This window comes from Bidens hawaiensis, unplaced genomic scaffold (genome assembly GCF_021521415.1).
Source record: "Bidens hawaiensis isolate Kalapana, Puna unplaced genomic scaffold, B.hawaiensis_p1.1 tig00030215_1, whole genome shotgun sequence".
Classification (NCBI taxonomy): domain Eukaryota; kingdom Viridiplantae; phylum Streptophyta; class Magnoliopsida; order Asterales; family Asteraceae; genus Bidens; species Bidens hawaiensis.
Genome location: NW_027495027.1, coordinates 228064 through 233721, shown reverse-complemented (window position 1 = coordinate 233721; position 5658 = coordinate 228064). Strand labels below are relative to the sequence as shown.

At 41.1% G+C, this 5658-nt stretch overlaps 1 pseudogene; it reads right to left on the bottom strand.

Moving 5' to 3' along the window:
• Window positions 1–5127: 5127 nt before the first annotated feature.
• Window positions 5128–5228, bottom strand: LOC143580072 (small nucleolar RNA R71; annotated as a pseudogene).
• Window positions 5229–5658: the final 430 nt, after the last annotated feature.

Below are 5658 nucleotides of genomic sequence, written 5' to 3'. Positions count from 1 at the left end.
TCGATCAACTTCCACACCTTTAATTTTTCAAACTAATTGAGTTCCTCGTGCATGGATTCAACCCATCTTGGTTCTTGCAGAGCCATGTCAATCGATTTAGGCTCAATTTGAGAAATGAAGCAAGAATACAGACAATTGTTGATCGTTCCAGTCTGACTTCTGGTTGAAACGCTAGCTTCAAGGGGACCAATGATACTGTCAATTGGGTGATCCCGTTGAATTCTTGAAGAAACAGAATGATCAGGAACAGAGCAGTTTGCTGGAAAATTAGTTGGGTCTTCGAGAACTTTAGTGAGAGGGTTTCTCCGTCCCGACGCAGCGGTGCTGTTTGAGTACGAAGTACTGGCGATGTACTCGCTTGAAAATGGCATCGGGAAATAGAGTGCTACCAAAAATCTGTCGAATGGCACTCTCTCCCTCAACCTGTAAAGTCTCTTTAGTAGAAGGTTCCTGTGGTAACACAGTATTAATTACATTTTCTTCCAAATTTTCTGATGACGGTTGAGTGGTTTCCGAGGGTTCAGATGGTTCCACACTCAACATAGGAAACTCCGGAACATTGGGGGAAGAATCCTCTTCATCATCGACCATAGTAGCATTTCCTTCTCTTGAGTCATTTAAATCAATCACTGGAAACAAATTGAATGGCTTGAAGAGCTTGTCATAGTCAAATAACTAGTCATGCCCCACGCGAGCAACTGTTTCATTTTCCTCTAACCAACGCACATCATATGACTCGACAATTTGTTTTGATGCCTTGTTGTAAACTCTATAGGCGGTCCGGCTGGCATACCCAACAAAGTAACAATCATCAGCTTTGGCTTCGAACTTAGGAGTTGGTTCAAGATTCAACCAAGTACACGGACACCCAAAAGCTCGAAAGTGTGCTACGGTGGGCTTGTGACCATAAACTATTTCATAGGGAGTTTTCATTTGAGATTTTTTGATCAACACCCGATTTTGCACGTAACAGGCGGTGTTGATCGCTTCAGCCCAGAAGAAGAGTGGCAACTTTGAATCACATAACATCATTCTAGCTGCTTCGATCAAAGTGCGATTTCGTCTTTCAGCGACACCATTTTGCTGAGGAGTACGAGCAGAACTGTACTGACGAAGAATTCCCCTTTCGGCACAAAAATAGTTCAGTGTGGAATTATTGGATTCTGTGCCATTGTCACAACGAATTCCCTTGAGCTTCAAGTTCAATTGATTTTCCATAAGCACTACGAACTTCTTGATCAAGTCAGCCGTCTCACCTTTATTTGACAAGAAGAATACCCAAGTGAAACGGGAGTATTCATCGGTGATGACCAGACAGTGATTACTACGGGATATACTCAAGACATGAACGGGACCGAACAGATCCATGTGAAGCAACTGAAAGACACTGGAAATGGTGTTTATCGGCTTTGGCTTGTGTGATTTCCGATGATGCTTGCCTAACGCGCAAGCTACACACTTCTCTATGGTCACGAAGTCTTTAACAGGTAACCCTCGCACAATTTTGTTCTTCGCAAGATGGTTCAGGTTCTTCACATTTGCATGACCAAGGCGACGATGCCACAACATGGCATTATGTTTCGACACTTTAGAAAATAAGCATGTAATTTCATCAGGAACGTTCTTGTTCATATAAGTAAAGTAGGCATTATCTTTCCTCTGAGATCTGACCAGTATCCACTCCTCTGGTATGACAATACCAGGCTTTAGAATTAAGCATTCTTTGATGGTAAAATGAGTAGAATAACCCTTGTTACAAATCTGTGACACACTGAGCAGACTGTGCTTTAACTCTGGAACATAGTTAACGTTTTCGAACTTCAGAACCTCATTACTCACGGTACCCTTTTGAGTAATCTTCCCTTTCTCTCCTCCCGCAAAAGAAACATATCCGCCATTAAAAATTTGAATGTCACTCAGCTGAGATATGTCTCCCGTCATGTGCCTGGAACAGCCACTATCAACAAACCATGGTCTGATAATATTCTTCCATAGCCGTTCCTGCACAATGTGCGAGATCAGTTAGTTTTGGGTACACAGTCCATAGTAGTTCTGGGTAATCCTGACTTAGTTAGACGTGTTACGGGCTGCCATGTCATATCATCATTGTTATAAAAAATGGAATTAGGCGATGATACGGACTTTGTTACCGGGGACTTTTGCAACCACATGTAATTTGGCTTTAAAACTTTGTGATTTATATAGGTGGTTGACTTGGTCTCAGGTCTGCGGATAGAAGACACGTCTGACTTTACCCTGTTTAATTTTCTCGGCTCATACACCCACTTTGTTCTAGGAACCGAGACCATGTTTTCTTTCCGCTTTGGGTTACAATGGGCTTGGTCTGATAAAAACTGACCTATCAGCCTTGACTCTTCTTCCATTGCCTTTAGAGTGCCTTGTTTCATAATACCTTGAATTATTTGAATGAAAACTTTTGTAGGCATTTTGAGACATGGTTCTCTGATTGCGTCTATAATATGGAATGTACGGGAGACGAGAACAATTTCTTGCAATGTGACCGGGAATGCCACTGTTGAAACAGGTATGTTTTTTAACATAAAAATCATTGTGGCCGATTCCCGGTCTCGCTCTGTTGAGTGAGCTTATTTTTCCATTTCTGGGACCTTGACTGAACCGGGTGTGTTGGTATGTTTAGTGGTTGTATTTTGAAAGCAATTGTGGTTTTAAGTGTTTCTTAGGGGCAAGCAACGGTTAAGTGTGGGAATGTGACGAGTGACTCGTAGGGAAGCCGTTAAGCGAGTTAAAAGATATAAATGCATTGGCTTAACCAACTTAATTTCATGGAATTAGTTGACTATTGTTACTCATATGTTTGCAGGTAGGAGGAGGTAGAGGATGAAATTACGAGAACATGGGCGAAAACGGCGAAGAAAACGGAGTTGAAACGAAAAAGATATGAAGAAAACAAGAAACTGAGGAAGAGCTCCACCGTGGTCCACGGTGTTGACTGTGGGCCACGGTCAAACTGGCACCAAAATCAACAGAATACACCGTACCGTGGCATTTCGGGCACCATAACTTGACCGTGGTCCACGGTCTGGACCATGGCCCATGGTCCGACTCGTAACAGCTGAGTTTGGGCCACTTTTTTGGACATTTTTGGGTGTCTATTCACATATCTTTCAATTGGGACGACCCTAGGGTGATTTGTGGAGTCCAAAACATTGTTTTTGGTGATTCTAATCATTAGATTGAGTGTTTGATTCTTATGATTAAGACCATTGAAGCTATGATGATTCATCAAACCATGAGTGGCTAATTTCCTTTGTATTTCTCTTGGGATGTAAGGTTAATTGCAAGACACTTTATGTTATTTGTTCTTGAATTTGGATTGATTGTCTAATTGTTATGTTAGTATGATCATGTTGTTTATGTGATTGTTTGTAGTTTGTCTATATTGTTTAAACCTAGTTTTGAATCACACGTTCTTGGTGTCGTTGACAATTGAGATTAAGTGAAAAGAATTAGGGTTAACATTATTGATAGATTGTTAAGTAACAACCTCGCGTTTTAGGAATCCGAGTACTTAGTTCTTGATTAATCACAAACAAGTGCATTTACAAAACCAAGATAATATGGTTTATCCATTGAATGTTAACATAAGTGTTGAGTAATAACTCGAACCCCGAGAGAAATGCTCGTTTAATCAATTGTTTACAAATTCCGTTTAGTTTATTTTAGTTCACAAAAAATCAAATCAAAACCAACTTGGAAATTACTTTGTGTCATTTACGTTTATATTAGTTTAATTGTTAAGCTACTTATTTAACACATATTCCACAAACTCCTTGTGTTCGACACCCACTTACTGCTATCTATTTAGTTGTAATTGGTTTATTTTTGAGTGAGTCTTCGACCTCACGTCAAATTTTGGCGCCGTTTTCGGGGAGTAGTGCGCAACGTGTGTTATTTCTGTAGATTTTGTTTAAATTGTTATTGTCAGTTTTACATGGGTTGTGCTAGTGTGCAGGTACTTACAGGTATATGCCTACAAGACGCTCTCGGTCTTCATCACCATTAGCGTTTGATCCTGAAATCGAGAGAACCTTTCGTCAGAACCGGATTTTGCAAAGGGAAAACAAGGTTATTGGGTCGCCTAGCACAAAAAGTCGAACAACTGACACCACAATCATGGCTTCGGAACAAACTGTACTGCCGATGCCACCACCCAATAATTCACCAAACCCACCATCTACTGTACCCATTACCACCAACAATTCCACAAGTGAACTTACTTCAGCTACGTTTAGCTTTCAGCCACCAGTTAACCTCCCACCCTTGACAAATTTCATGCCTATTCAAGGACAATCATCAAACTCACCACAACAAACATCCTTCCAATCTCAACAAAATCCATGTTATCAACAACCATACACATTTACCCAAGACCCACCTATAATTCATACTTCACCGGGTCAAAGATCGGGCCCGCATTTGTTTGGTGGGCCACGGTATGGTGATGGCAATGAAGGATATGAAGATTTCGAAGAAGGATATTCAAGCGGGGTTGATGGGAGTCAGTTGAGGATTCAAGGGTAGTTTGGGTATGGGTCTGAATTTCAACCGCAACAACAAGTGCAACAATGGGGTGGCTCGAATGTCAATCAAATACAACAACCATAACCATTGCAACAAGTTCCACAACAACTGCATTATCAACAATCTCAATTCCAACAACCAAATCCCCAACCGCAAATTCAACAAAATATGCAACAAAGGCATGCAAGGGTGATGGTTAGAGGAATTGAAGCTTATTTTAGACCAGTCATCACCAACAACCCATCTCCAGTGGTTATTCCTCAAAACCAAAATGGAAGAACGTTTGAGGTGAGAACTAATGCACTCCAAAGTTTACCAAAGTACAAGGGTCTTGCAACGGAAGGACCCTATTTTCACTTGGAGGCATATGATTCTATTTGCAACACAATCGGAGGTCAAGGTTTCTCTCCGGATGAGGTGAAATTGGTTTTATTTCAATTTTCGTTGGAGGATAAGGCGAAGAGATGGTTTTCCACATTGCCATCCGCATCGATTTACACTTGGGCCGAGATGCAACAAAGGTTCTTAGAAGAGTTTTACACGGCCCAAAAGACTAATGATGTGAGACGAAGTTTGAGTTCTTTCCAACAACAATCGGGTGAAATGTTTCATGAAGCATTTGAGAGGTTTAATATGATGATCAAGAATTGTCCACATCATGGTATAGCTCTTTGGGAGTTATTGAATGCTTTTCCTGAAGGGTTGAATGCGGAAGATGAACGGGATTTGATGTCAATCACAAATGATACGTTCGGTACCAATTATGAACAAGACCATTGGGCATTTTTGGAACAAATGTCGGTCACATCGAACAGAAAGGCTCAAACTGCAAGAAGAGCAAGACCGGCAATTGGAAGACCGCAAGTTCATGCCGTGGAAGATGTGGGGGTACAAACTACTAATCAAAGAATTGATGTTTGTACAAATTGTAACGAGTTGGGTCATGTGGCTGATGTGTGTACGGTAGGTCAAGCACAAGTTGGAGGTAAATGACCTTCAAGGTCAAGGGGGTGGTAATCGGAATTTCAACATGAACTCAAACACTTACAACCCCGGGTTGAGAAAATCATCCAAATTTCCGTAATGGAAACCAAT